The sequence below is a fragment of the Dermacentor variabilis genome, chromosome 4, assembly GCF_050947875.1.
Source record: "Dermacentor variabilis isolate Ectoservices chromosome 4, ASM5094787v1, whole genome shotgun sequence".
Taxonomy (NCBI): domain Eukaryota; kingdom Metazoa; phylum Arthropoda; class Arachnida; order Ixodida; family Ixodidae; genus Dermacentor; species Dermacentor variabilis.
In genome coordinates this window covers 101,241,751-101,257,285 of record NC_134571.1, presented here as the reverse complement: position 1 = coordinate 101,257,285, position 15,535 = coordinate 101,241,751, and the positions used below count along the sequence as shown (strand labels likewise).

At 45.4% G+C, this 15,535-nt stretch overlaps 1 protein-coding gene across 1 annotated transcript in view; it reads right to left on the bottom strand.

Moving 5' to 3' along the window:
* The window catches only part of LOC142579576 (uncharacterized), a 145,936-nt gene extending 134,010 nt beyond the window's left edge, over nucleotides 1–11,926 (bottom strand). Inside the window, exon 1 of the mRNA XM_075689941.1 lies at nucleotides 11,593–11,926. The gene's annotated coding sequence lies outside the window, so the exon portion shown is untranslated. The remainder of the gene's footprint in view (nucleotides 1–11,592) is intronic.
* Between the last annotated feature and the right edge of the window lie 3,609 nt (nucleotides 11,927–15,535).

Here is a 15,535-nt window from a genome sequence, read left to right as displayed (position 1 = left end):
CGGAGAAGTCATTACAGGGAGTGAGCGCCGTAGTGGCATTTTTAAATCCGCCTCCTTCTCTGGAGGCCTTCAAACCATCAATGGTCGGGGCTCGCATGCACCGTCAATACCAGGACAGCCCGACGGCGGCGATGTGTATACTTGCCTCGAGCGTCCGTGTAGTTGCTGCTGCAACAGAAGTGTAAGTACAACAGCTTCCGTAGGGTAAGTTGGGCCGCGTCGCTTACTTTTTAAATCACGGCGGTTGCAAAACTCAGTATCTACTTCTACAAAAACCGCGGGAATGGCTGGAATTTTTATTTTTATTTTCTATCTTCTTTTTTGAACGTTGATTCGAAACCGGTGGTGCGATACTCCCTTCGCGACCTTCAAAAGCTTTGAAGGACAGGCCTTTATTTGTGTATATTACGTCTGCCAAACGTCACTAAATATAGAAGCAAACAGCCGCATACGACCTTCAGCCACAAATAGGATCAACTGCGTTATCAGTAAGCGAGAACGAACAATGCCACCTAAATGTAAAAAAAAAAATGTCTTTAGCCAGTTTATTCGCACTTCACACCCTTTAATATTAAGGGCTGTTCGAAAGGACTCAAATGGAATACGAATATTCGAGAAAAACAACCTTCGGGTGTCGAACCTGATACCGTATATTTTCTCATTTTAATTTAAGGTAATTACAAATTTCGAGTGGCGTCCACCTGGTTAAAAAGTATTTCTTTACGTTATTTTATGCGTCCCTTGTAATGCCGTCCACTTCTGATCGAAGGAGGAGCTTGTAAATGATACAAAAAATTTCATTCAGTTATCGGATGCCCCATGACAACAACGGCAATGAAGAAAAAAAATGTGCAGAAATCATTAATGACGATTGTCAATGTAAGCGACGCCATGGTCGGTAATTGAACCCGCCACCTCGAGTTCAGAAGCACAGCGTCCTAGTCACTGTGCCACCGCTTCGGGTAAAAAATGAAAATTATCCGAATACTGAATATTTGCACACCCATTACAATAAATAATACGGCACTCTTCGCACATGACCCTTTCTGGGTTAAAAAAATACACGACATGTTATAATATACTGAAACAATTCAATTCTGCACCTCGCCCAGTAGTAAAGCCACAGTTGAAAACGAAGGCAGAGATGGAGAGAGAGAGAGAGAGATCAAAGGTGTGCAGCTTCCTTCGCTGCAAGAATCAGCCACTAAAATTTTTTCATTGTTGGTTTTTTTTCTGCATAAGTACGATATATTTCTATCTCCTCGCCCGTCATTTTATGCTTCGATACGAAGAGTTATGCTATTCAGCTCCCCACATAACTTTTACTCCGTCTCAGCATCCATACAACTTCGGTGTGTCTGCAGCGTGATCCACTGCTCCTTCAGCGTCGTTTATGAGTTATCACAACGACTGCGGGCTTCTAGCGCTTTACCGTAGGCGGAAAACACAAACTCGAGAAAGGCCACGACATCATATTTCGATCGTTGTCAAGCCATTGCGGAATTGTCGGCAACGACAGCGCAGGTGAAGCTGCGTGCTCGGCTCACAAAAAACTTATGCGGGTTCCTATACCACTTTCAAGAACTGATGCTGCGCGACAACTTCAATCACTTGCTCGCCACATCAGACTTATACGATGGAATTTACCGCGTTTCACCATCTCACGCTTGTACTGTCTCAACTGTAACTTGCGACTTCGCCTGACACTTGGACTCTCCCGTCGCGAAGCAACTGTAGCGTGTGGTTGGGCCTCTCATTTACAAATTTCTACTCATTCCTGATAAGAACGGCCAACAGTGCGGCATGCAATCTGTGCGTGTGCGATGAGACTCTAGAGCATCTTCTGTGGTCACTGCCCATTCTTCACTCAACAACGTACTTTACAAGCGAAACTCAACCTGCTAGACGATAGAGCGCTCTCAGAAGAAAAAATTCTTGGACCATGGCGTTTGAGTTCTTGCATGCAAAAGACCCCAAAAGCCCTTTTCTGCCTTTCTTGAAGGACACTGGATAGTATTAACGCTTGTGACAGTGGAGATTCCTCTACGACTGATTGTGAATGACTGACTGTTATTTTTCTTTTCTCTCCTTATCTATTCTTCCCTTCTCCCCATCCCCAAGTGCAGGGCAGCCAACTGGGCACGTCCTTGGTTAACCTCCCCACCTTACCCTCTTCATTTCTCTTTCTCACACAAACTTACAGCACATGCATTTATTTTCTCTTGCGCAACGTAGAACAGCCCAGATGCTCTAAGAGCACCTCAATCCCGACTACTCTGCTTCGCTCCGCAAGTTCTGTTCTTTCCAAATTTGCGCCCCATTATCCTATTGCATTGCGCTTCTGTCATTCATAGAAGCCCCTGTTTCTCTGACACGCTGCAGACGCCTCGCACTGCAAAAACGAATTCCGTTTTCTCCCGCCGACCGCTTGCTTGAATCGCGTTGTAAACAGGTATTCCACAACGAACTGTTTCTTTTTAAAGGCGAAGCCTTTCTTGGCGATCGAGTTACCTGCACTGTTGGGTATCGGGCATATGTACATCGGGTTTCTGTCCTCTTTCATGGGCTGATCCCGGAGATACCGCCATCTAAAAATGCACCAATATCGAAGATAGATCTGGTACCAGTGGCAAAAGGTGGTACCCCCATGTATAGCACAACAGCACGGTGGTGGTACCGCCGTGCAGCAGTATCGGTAGGTACCGGTAGCGTTCTCGCATTCTTCTCTCGTGACAGCAAGCGTTTTGAGACGCTGTCGTTGAGACGCTGCGGTTCTACCAGTATAGATTACGTGGTTGATACAGGCCATTCTCATCCCCAACTCATTCAGGAAGACTTCTTTTTGTCGACCTCAACTAGAGCTTGAACATCCTTTCGGTCCTGTTGACACACACACACAAATACACACGCTCACACCTATATCAATATATTACACACATTTATATATTAGGCATATTATGTTACGGAAAGGAAGAAGCGTACGTCTAATCACAGATGGCTTTTAATGGCAGAGCCAACGAGCGTCGAGCAGCGATAATACTAAACTCTTCGTCGTCTCCAAGGTCACCATCCGCATCCTCTTCTTCCCACATTACAGACTGTGACATCACCCCCATGGAAGAAAGCACCTTATTGGTGCGGCTTATCAGTCTGAGAAAGGTACGGTTTGAATCAGCTGACGTGGATGATGCCAGAGAGAGGTGAAAGCACGGTGGCATCCAGTGGAGACACTGCATATGTGACAGGGATAACCTGGCGAAGGATGCGGTAAGGACCGTAGTATCACGAGAGGAGTTTCTCCGAAAGACGAACACGCCGAGCTGGATGCCAAACTAGCACAAGAGCACCTGGTTCGTAATGCACGTCGTGATGGTGCTGATCGTAACGGCACTTCTGGCGTGTCTGTGAAGAAGAAAGACGAATGCGGGAAATCTGGCATGCTTGGGTCGCTGTGGCTATGACATCCCGACTGTACTCTGTCGGCGAGTCGAGTATGGTTGAAAAGAGAGTCTCGAAAGGCAAAGTTGGCTCACGGCTGAAAAGTAGAGAGAAGGGTGAGCAGCCAGCAGTGTCGTGGCGCGAGGAATTGCAAGCGAATGTGACAAATGGTAGAGAAGTGTCCCAGTCGCGATGATCGGATGAAACATACATTGCTAGCATGTCAGTTAATGTGCGGTTCAGGCGTTCGGTAAAACCGTTAATTTGAGGATGGTAAGCGGTAGTAAGCTTGTGTTTAGTAGCACATAATCGAAGTAAGTCGTCTATGGCTTTGGCAAGAAAGTATCTTCCGCGATCTGACAGAAGTTGACGAGGTGCCGAAGTGACGAGTTGACGAGATACATACATACATACATACATACATACATACATACATACATACATACATACATACATACATACATACATACATACATACATACATACATACATACATACATACATACATACATACATACATACATACATACATACATACATACATACATACATACATACATACATACATACATACATACATACATACATACATACATACATACATACATACATACATACATACATACATACATACATACATACATACATACATACATACATACATACATACATACATACATACATACATACATACATACATACATACATACATAGGTCTTGATTGAGGAAGGAGGAAAGAGAAAAGTAGAAGGCAGGGAGGTTAACCAGAATAACGTCCGGTTGACTACCCTACACTGTGGGAATGGGAAAGGGGAAAACAAAGATCACAGGGAGAGAGAGGAGGGAAGGAAAGAAGTAAATTGCGGTGAGTTCGCTGACGCGTGTGGCCTTACAGAAATTGCATTAATGGGAAGATGAGTTTTCCAGCAAAAATGAGTAAAGAGCTGTACGTAATGGTTTTCAACCCTCTGAATTAGAATATCGCCTCGAAATTGAGCGAAAGAAAGTGCGAACAGATTTTATTTCGACGAAAAGTGCAGCACAAAACTCGGGGCAGCTCGCGCGCCTCGTTTCCGCCTGTGATTGGTCGGGCGCCTCGTGACGTCAACAATGGTGTTCGTCCGGACCCACCGCTGCCGCTACACTTGAAGCACGGTGGAAAGTGGTTTGGCGCTGTTGTTTTGCTGAGACGGTAATGGTAAATTTCGAAAGCTTGCGTTTTTCTGAGGAGTTCGGCGTTGCTCCCTATAGATGTGCGAGCCGATTGCGAGGAGCCGGCCTCGTGTACCGTCGTAGTGCAACGGCCTGCAATGCCCTCTGGTGGTGCTCCTCCTGACGCCAGCATTTTGACACGCCTTCAACAAATCGCTAAAGCACGCGATCGCTTTCGAGGCTTCGCCTTCGGACGAAACTGACAATTTTTTCCCTGCCACAGAAGATATTTGAAGGAGGCGCTTTCCTCCAGGACTGATATCACCTGCTTACCCGGATGGCCTGCCGGCGTGAGTACTCGGGCCTCATTTTAATTCACTCGTCTCCTATATCATGGGCTCCAGCCCGGAATCCCCGATATAGGAGATAAGAGACCGACCGATGCACGGAGGCGAATAGTTTATACTAAAATAAAGAGGCGTTAAAATAAAAATAACTTCGTTTAATAAACTTAGGTAAACAAATAAATAAATAAATACAACTTGAAGAAGTAAAATAAACTGCTTTAAATTAAAGCACTTTAGAACCTTCTTGGTGTGTTGCTTTGTTTGAAGTCTGTCGTCCCGTTTATAGAAAACAAAAATTATTGCTTTCTTTTCGTACTGATCGGCTTGCCCGCGGGAGGCGGGTAAGCACCATTGTTTTATGTTAGCGCTCAAAGTGCTGACGTAGCATCCTCGCCTTAAGTGCAATAGTCGTTTGAACACATCCCAGCCTGGCAGACCTTAGCAAATATCGCCGAGTACTTGCCACGTAAAGTAGCTATATACACCTTTTTTTTTTGTCAAAGAGTTAAGCTATTTGCAATAGTCTACACCAGCAGCATCATTGCAGTATCTAACGCCATTCCACATTTAGTTTCTTCGCGACCAGTTGGAGCAATTAAGTTCAACAATCAAGGCTAGCCGCACGATATTTTTAGCCACCCAACTACAACGTAAGGTACTATTAGCCTTATGCAAGAGGAGCTGAACCGTACACGCAAGCGATATGACAGACAGCGGGCAGGCCGTAACACAACGCGACCTCCGTAACGAAGAGCTTAACCCGCATGCACAGGGCGTTGCGTTTGCGTCCACATTCTTCAGTCTTTTTTCACTTTATAAAACAGCCTTTCTAGCAGCTTTATTTTTCGTAACTCGATGTTGTTAAGGGCCCCGTGTTGCAGAAAATCCGGTGTCAGCATCGCCGTCTGCCATTGACAGCTGTTTTCGTCAGGAAAAAAAACATCACCCCAAACTGACAACCAAGCAGGCCCTCCGCGTGGCGCAGAGGCGTTACTGAGCTAATTGAATTTGTCAAAGTGAAATGCGTCAGAAAATACGTAAACTTGGACTTACACACAACCTACAGACATGATAGCGCCGTATTGTAATTTGAATGTACGAGAAAACATAATTTTGTTACGCGGAAACTTAAACACAAGCCCCTTTTTCTGTGCTTACGGGGATATGAGTCATTGATGAGTCGCTGCTTATAGCCTTTGCCTTACGGGTATATGAGTCATTGCCCTGCACTGCCGCCGGGATTAACCGATCATTATTTTCTATCTGCCATCGTGTCGCAGGATATACGGTGTCGATGTCAACGGGGCTCGATAATGCTATCACGTTCCACTCTTAAAGGAGAAACTTAAGCGACCTCTAAGTTTCTTCCCGCTTATTCGTACCATTTTTCGTTTGTTCCGTTTTAGAGCAAGCATCTGCTATCAAAAAAATTGTGTGCACTCCTAAAGTTAGCTTCTGACAATTAAATCCTACTGTGAAAGAGCTCACTTTGTAAGCGGAATAAAAGTCGGTCAGCGCGGACGGGTTGGGGTGAGAGCGGTTGGGGTGGTCTTCGCTGAACGATGCGTGCAACAAAACTGTGATGTGAACAGAATGGTAGACTTCTTCAAGGACAGCAACGGAAGAAGGGTGAAAGGAGAGCGGGGGGACATTGCAATTGCCCAAGTGTGGGTGAATCGGTAACGTGGCCAATCTTAAGCCGCGATGCACCACTGGGAACCAGGAATTCACATAACAAAAGGAAAGAAAGCTGGAAAAGAACAAGCGAACATTGAATCTCGTTCAACATATCCCCAGACGTTAAAGGTGGCACATTTCTCACGAAAATCAGTCATCACGCATGACAACGACCCGACGAAGAGATCAAATCGCAAAGACATTATGACCCATGACGAATACGTATTTATCCTTTTTTCCGTACAAGTATCTAACCTCACCCCGTCCACGTATGAAGCGTCAGTTGAAATACAGCTAAATGGAATATCGTTAAATGAAATTATCAATACCTCAAGGAGATGTCCGAGCCCTGCTATTTACAAAATCTTTAAGGGCGCACAATAACAGCATCATACCAGAATGCGTTGTCCTTTCTATAATGTCCTCACAGTTTTAGTTGCTGCTGGTGAGGCACATTTCTGTATTGTTTATTGTTTGCTGGCGTGCAACTTTACATTTAAATATGTTCATTACACTTCACTGATTCCTTCATGCTCTGAACTAATTTGCTGCGACATAAATTACTTTACATAAATCCCTCGACGTCCCTAGCCTTGCGCTAAGCTTTTACGTAACTGTATGCGAAAGATCGCTCAATTGTATACGCCTATCGTGACGGCACGATAAGAACGGCGGCAGTAGCGGCGTGACGAAGACACGATGACAAAGACCGCTTTGTGACAACGACAACGGCAATACGGAGAAATTCCGCTGGCTGACATCAAATACAGGCAATAAACAAGAGTAAGTAAATACGGCATTGCAAAATCATTTTCGAAACACAAGGCAATATTCCTTGTTTTCTTCAAGCTTATTTCGAGTGAGCGGTAAATTAACTTGCGTCTTCAATTTCAAATGTTGGCATCGCATATTTTGCGTGTGTGCGTGTGTGTGTGAGTGCGTGCGCCTATTTGAAATAGTATTTTTCCATTAATCTCGGGTGCCATGCTTGGCTTATTCCAGGTAATTCATTATTCATCGAAGACTTCAGAAGTCATTATTTTGGTGATTTAATTCGGTTACGATCGAATTTTCTTATTCTTATGCTTAAAATTGTCACGACCAAATTATGCTTTCTTTTATCATCAGTACGAAGACATTGAGATGCCATTTCTCAATACCCACGTTCTCAAATTTGTCGTGGTGTTTCGAGAAATGTGAACCGCAACGTATGTTTTTTGTCATTCGAGTGCAATGAATATTCATTGGGTGCCATCAGCAGTATAATGGGAGCCATCTCACATGATTCATGTAACCGCATATTGTACTTACTGGTTTATATATTTGGTCGCTAATGCACTTGTTTAGTTCTCGTTTTCCACTTCGCAATAGGTTAAGCAAATCAATGTTACGCGGGGTGCGGTCCCCGTATACCACAGACAAAGATTAAAATAATTTTTTTGCCTCGATTTTCGTGTGGGTTTCATACTGAAGCAAGGTTTGGGTACGGGCTAGTTGGTATTCCATGGTATCTATCGTCACTTACAGCGCATACATAGACGAGGGACAAAAAAAAAAAAAAGACGACGAAGACAAGCGCTGACTTCCAACTGATTTTTATTTTGAGAAACAAGCATATATATGCGGAGACAACAAGACAAAAGCGCCCCCTACAAAGCATCAACCCGACATGAGTATGCATTCAAAACTCATGACCTAAGATGAACGAGAGCGCATGTGCGACTTCAGAAAAACTAGTTCTTTTTTTGTTAATGCAACTGATGGCTTGCTAACTGAGTCACCATCGGCAATCGCTGCTGCTTCAATGACAAGTCTCGTGCGTTCATTAGAATGCCTAGCTAAGATAGTGTTTTCTTCAAAAAGCGGGATACAGCCGCATTGTGCGCAATGAACACCTAGAAACCCTTCCCGCCCTTTGCGCACTTTATTGCTCTGTTCTTGTAACCTAACGTTAAGCATCTACCTGTCTTCCCTACATAAGACTGACCGCATTTCAGAGTTATCTTATACGCAACACCTTTCGAACAAACTGTATACCTTTTTCTATGATTAATACTGCAAATCTTACGTTCCTTAGCAACAGGATTGGTTCTGACAGAAAGCTGGGCAAGTTTTTTTTTTTTTTTTTTGAGCAGAGAATACAACGTCGATACCTGCTCTTTGTCCTATTTTTTTATGTTTCTGGGAGATTTCAAGAATGTACGCGATAACAGCTGTTTTGTTTCTTCGATCTTGTACCTGAGGCCCAAACTGTGAGGATCGGCGCTAAACTTACTACGCAAGTTCTCCGAGAGTGAGACAAGAAGGTTGCTCGGGTACCCTGCCGCACTCAACTGAGCTCTCTGCGAACTGAAACTAGGTTCTATCAAATGACAAGAGCATTTCGTTAGTGCATTATGCAAACAAGCCTGAACGATACCTCTCAACGAGTTTTGAATGGGCAGATGCATAGGATAACAGAGGCTTGTTGGCTCGTGGCTCGTACATCCAGCATACATGTTGTCGGGTAAAAGATAACTTCAAATCTAAAAACCCGAGTGACCCATTCACCTGAAGCTCATGTGTGAGCGTGAGCGGAGATAAGCATCCTTCAAACAGATCTAACGTTTGACGAACAGAGGTCGCCACACGGCGGTCCTCACAATTAAACAGAACCAAAAAAATCATCGACATAACGAAGTGCTTTTTCGATTTTTGTGTTGCCCATTCGTGGCATGACGTTCCTGTCTAGGTACGCCAAAAATAAATCGCTCAACAAGGGAGCGATACATGACCCTATACATATCCCGCTTTTTTGAAGGAAAACATTTCCATTCGGTGAACGCATCGGTGAACGCATTGATGACCAAACACTATTGTTATAACGATAATAATTTCAGCCTGCCCGTCAGACGCCAGGCACAACAATGAGCATCTAATGATTGGCTGCTTCCACAGAGTCAGCTAAACGTGGTATCCTGTACTGGAAACCGCTGAAGGTCATCGCGGTTATTGTTGCTTACCACACGAGGGACGCGAAATAACCAGCACTCCAGGGCGTTTAAGAAGATCATTGCCGAGAAAGTGGCTCCCAGGACTACAATTCAGCTCCACGAAGAACTCTCACAGCGGCGAAGACACGAATCAATCAATGTACAAACCTTCATTTACACGTGTCGTGTTCACTCATTGCTGATTGAATCTATGCCTTCGGAGCACATAGGGATTATGTTTGAAACGTGCGCGGTTGTAATTTCTTTTCTGTGCGATTTAGTTTTTATCAAACATGACCGTCGACGTTTGTATTAACACAGTGAACTCCATCCCACTTGCAGAACTATGGTGTCTCGCGCCAAACGTGAACAGGTGCTGCGTCAACGGTTCCGGGTGACTGGATTTGAGAGCTGCGCAGATTGCTGGAAGCTGTAGCCACGAGTGTAGATTTGGAAACAAAACCTCAGCCGAGAGGAGTCAACGTTGCAACTGCAATATATCCGCGCTTTGAAGCGGCAAGATGCTCGCAGCAAATTGGCCCGTTATCTTGCCGTAATCTCTGTTCCACAACCTCTAGCAGAAATTAGCAAATACGGATATAATATGGGAGCAAATTATTGCAAAAATTCATGCAAATCAGTCTGCTATGAGAACATTACTCTTTTATATGCAGTAATTGCAGGATCTCAACGTTCAGTTAGGTATCACCTGTTCTTACATATGCACATGCAACTAGTCATTTCATGTGAAATTTGCAAACACTTTTACTTGTGTTCACGCTCTGGTTTATAAGCAACGATGAACTTTCAACGATTATCTCTCATATGCCGGGTTCACTTGCTTTATGGCGAGAATCTGGCGTATAAACGTTTAATTGTTCAAAATGGGCGAGTTATGCAGTTCATGAATGGCAAACTTTCTTTGATTTTGTATATAAATGTTAACGAAGAAAATGCATTGCCAAAAAAAATGAAGTCACAGCATCCCGTTATTGCATTTTACTTAGACCATCTGCCTATGCTAAAACCTTCAACTTTCCCTTCCGCATTTTGTGAAGAAAAAAAGTGCTTCAACAAGAATAACGTAGTTAAGAACGTACGATGATGCACCTTTTGCGAATTTCTGGCAAAGATAATGAACGTCATGGTTGAACCTATTGACTAGTAAGCAATATTTACCGTAATTTAAAAGTTTACCTTCATAAGTATTACATGGTTATGTTGCAGACACGGGATGAACTCGAAGGAACCCAGACGGGTAAATGACACGGCTAAGATGCAACAAAAGCTGCTGTCAAAAATTCGAAGAAATTAGGCACCAAAGCATTTCTTTCGCCATTTTCCTACATGACCTTCACTTAAGTATCTAAAGGAATGATCGAAATTAGGTGTTAGAACTCAAGAAGAGATAAGGTAATTTTCCTTTTTTCCTTGGCACTTAGTGTGTTGATAGCATCGGCGCGTTACTATGGAAATGTACACCACAGGAAGCGACTCAAATCAGAACGATTCAAGAATGAAGATCCACGTGCCTCAGGTCGTCGGAGAATGCTTATGAGAAAACGACAGTTTCTTGCATTCAAAAATGATACGACACCACTCGATGTACTTGCTCACAAAACAGCCCGGTGCGAAGTTTCTTCTTAGAGAATCCTGTTGAACCTTGTGGGGCCTTAGTTTTTGCTCGCGCCGGTCGGCGTCGAGTTTTGTTTACAATGCAGTCAGTGTGCAACTCCGGATGCGTGTAGTCAATGAAAAAAACCAGCGGAAGCAACTATTCAAGCTTAAGTCGATTTGCCGTCTTGCCAGATTCTAACGCAACCTATCAAAGAAAAGACCCCAAATAACCACTGCACACGTCGCGCTTGAACAACCTCTGGCTGTCAAACTCGTAGTTCGCACTGGCATCTGGAACCTACGGGTAACGTTCTCACGATGGTCAACTCGATGAGCAAGAAGAGTTCGTCTGGCTGATTTAGGAGAAACAAAAAATAAGCACAGCTTACCTGTGCAAGGTGCGTCGATTTCTCGAGAAGCTGCTGAGAGGCGTTGCAAATCCTGGGGCTGTCAGCAGGCTTTCAAACCCCAGCGGTTCCAACTTTCGCTCGCTCGTGTGTCAGTGTCGGCCCGAATGCGCTCCCTCTCGCTTCGGCGGCCGTCGGGCTATTTGACCGGGCACGCTTAGTCTTGGCCGGCCCCCTTTTCGCTCGTCGCCGATCCTGACGTCGCCGTCACGTCACGAGCTCGTGCAGAAGCGCGCGCTACAGGCCAGCTGTGACGTCACCTGTGACGAGCGCTCGTCGTCGCCGCTGCTGGGACACAAAACGCAACACGACCTACGGTTCGGGACGGACCCGGCGTAGATAATAAACGAACTTCGCGGCCGGAGACCTATGCGAGTAAGTGAAGGAGCGCCTTTTTTTCCCCTCGCGGTTCCCCTTTCGGTCCTTTCCGCGCTTTTCGACGGCTCCCCCTCCCCCCTTCATTTTTATTTCCTTCTCCTCTTCCTCTGCGCGCGACTCTCGGCGCCACCAGCCAATGGGAGAAGTGCGCGCTATACCATCTTCCCCGAGGAGGTGGGGTCGAAAAAACCGTGCAAGCGCGCTGTTACAAGGAGGAGGAAGAGTGCGTAGGTGCGGGGAGATCGCCCGCCGGCGTGCTTCACTTCGTGCAAAGAAGGGGAACGGATGGGACGAGAGAGTGGGCACAAAGGGGAAACAGCGAAAGGCAGGTAACGCAAGAAAAGTGGACTAATTCCGCAGTCCTTGCACCTGTGCCCGATTCCGGTGTTTTTGACACTTCCCGGTGTTCTTAATCGGGACAGAAAGGGGAATAACATGGGAGAGGCAACAGAGTTGGGGCGATACTTTGACGACGGCGGTGTGACGCCCCTTTGGTTCTCAGAAACGCCGGCGTAAGTTGTGCACGTTATGCGCGACGATGGCATGTTCGAGCGTTTAGGGATATTGAAAGCTCGCAGAAAAAGCTTTCTTTTTCTTTTCCAGGTAATGTTTGCATCTACTTTTCGTTATATCTTGCAATATAAATAGAAGTATGTGAATACCTGGCGAAAGTTGTTAATGTTTCCAAATTCTAAGACACTACTTGTGCAACAACAAGACATAAATCGTTTCCAAGAAAGTTGCCTCATTTTGTTTTCTCAGTAAACCGCTGTGTAACCTCTACGTACAGTACACCTATTAAAGACGGCAAGACAAAAGTATCGATTAAGGGGAACGAAGTAGTGTGGTGAAAACGGTAATATCTCATTGTGCTTCATTAATTTTTTTACCTCTCTTTGCTTTCTTTATTTGACGAAGGGCAGCCTGCATCACGCTCCAGTGCCAACACCTTATGTAATCACATTTTTAAATCAAACGCAGTAATTTCATTTTGTCTCAAAATTTATCCTCTATTTTGTGAATCATTCACGAAGATTTGGGGGCCGGAGGAAAAAAAAAGCAAGTTGGAAGGCGATTCAACCACTAGTTGAAGTCGATGAAAGACAATGCCCTGCTGGGCGAGTTGGCGGTAAGGATGGGGTGTAGGAACCGTATAATTTATTTTGCGAGCCTAGCTGGAGCGACAGTTTTTGATCGACGTCAACTAGAGGTTGAATCGCCTTACAACTTCTTTGAGTACATGCATATGAATGCCCCCAACGCCTGACACCCGGAAAGCACTGGTGTTGCACTGGTGCCCCCGACGCCTGACATCAGTGCCAGGTGTTGGGGGCACCAGTGCTTTCCGGGGTCCATGGGCAACTTCTTTTTCTTATTTATCTGAATGACTTGGCCATCGACTCCCCTGTACGCAGCCTTTTTTTTTTCAGACGACTAGATTGTATATCACAGCATTGATGCAATCGGGAATCCAGCTGCACTAAAGTACCTAATGGTTTTTACTGACTGGTGTCCTACGCGGGATAATACATTGAATTTTGAGAAATTTTCTCAGATGACAATAACAAGTAAAAAAACTATTCGCTACGCATACAATGCGAACGATAACCTAATCACCCGCGTTGATCAGTTCAAATACTTCGGTATAATCATTGACTCTACATTAAGCTGGAGCTCACATACCAAAAAAATTTTAAAAAATATGCGTGACTCTGCTATTGCAAACACCAGAGACCAGTGGAGCTGTGGGAAGGCCAGTAAAGTAGTGCCAAACCGCACACAAGACACGAGCGCCGGCAAAACGTCCCTACGGCGCCCGCCAAAGGTGTCTACTACGGCGTCCGCGATCGCGGGGCCTAGGCCGTAGTAGACGCCTCGGTTGTCTCTGTACGGAGCGGCGGGCGAGGAGGACATCGAGGAACCCTAGCAGCCGCCGGAGAAGAACGGCCCTTCTCCCTCGCCTGACCCCCCTGCCTCGCGCGCCACAGGAGAGGGCACACATCCAGGCCGCGTTCCTCGCTCACGTGCTCGCCGCTCCTTCTCACCCGCTAGGCTCGACCAACCCTAGCCGTGTCGCTATGCTGCGAATACTCTGCTTTCATTCTCTCGCTCAGCTCTGCCTCCCCCAGCTCGGCGAAGCTGCGCACGTCAAGAGAAACCATCGAGGTTCTAACAGCTCTACTGTAATATTGTATCTACGCCTTCAAAACGGCTCTGGTTGCTCAGGCATCGCTTGAAACAGTGTACCAGCAAAACAAAATTAGTTTCGTACACCTCCCTCGTGCGACCGTTACTTGAGTGCGCAGGTGAAGTTTGCGATCCGTGCACCAAAGCAGAAACTAACCGCATAGGACGTATTCAGAAAAAGGCGCTCCGTTTTGTTTACAATGATTATGGTAGGCACGTGTCAGTAAGATATTTATTGACCCTTTTCACGGTGATCCCGTGGGCGCTGCGATGTGTTTGATCACATGGTGACGCGAATATTGCTTGCCTCAATCGTCTCTGCTGCCTCCGCGGTTAAATGATTGTGTATGACGCCGGTGAGGTTTAACAAACCTCTGTTTCGGGAAATATCGTAGACGGTGACTGGGTGGACGACACTAAGCTTTGGCCACAGCTTTAAAGAACATGCAAAATGCTTTGGAAGCTGATCAAATTAAGTCCAAACGGCACGAGCAGCGTATATGGTTCTTGTTTTAAATGTGAGATACCTACACGTGTTCCAAGCTAGCCAAACTTGTCATTTGAGAATTGAGTCAGGATTTGCATGTTTTGCTCTTCGTTCTTTACTTGGCAAATATATTGAAGCAGCGGCTTGTCACATTTCTGATTCAGTAAATTTCCTTGGTATGGTCACTATCTCATTATTTCTGCCTAATCGCTCGCGGGTGCACTCATTTCCGATAGGTTTGTTCTTGCTGCACGCAAGGCTTGAAACGTAGCCGATTTGTACATTTTAGTAACTTGTAGCAAATATGCATTATCGTTAGTAACTCGCTTACTCTTGTGGACCGTCACGGAACATTAGGCTTCGACCATTCCTGTGCTATCGGTGAAGCTCGTCATTCACTGCGCGTATATGGCGCGCATGTGTTCAAGTGTGCTCCCATTCACTTACTGACACGTTGGCGATAGAGTGGGCGTAATATTGCTTGCTAGTTGGGGTAGACGTGTGCAGATACTGTGCGCGAAACGTACCATGACAGGTAGCGGCGCTACTCCCTTTGTCATTATTAACGATCAGTACTCACTCTTGCTGACGTTCCAGGGCTGAAGCACTTTCTTTGAAGGTTAGCGATACAACGCTTGCGGTTGAGCAAATTACTGAATCCTCGAAGAAAGCCGTACATCTCGAAGCGCCGGTAACACGTATAGTTTCAGCAACGGCCCGCAAACTTGGCTACACAGATTCATTTCGTTCCTTAATATGCCACTCACTATTTACGCAGCCAGGTATACTGCACACGTCTTCAATCCACATGATTCAATACGGCATCAATGGAGCACAGTGCGTTAGCGAAAACTGATCCGACAGCTGATCGTA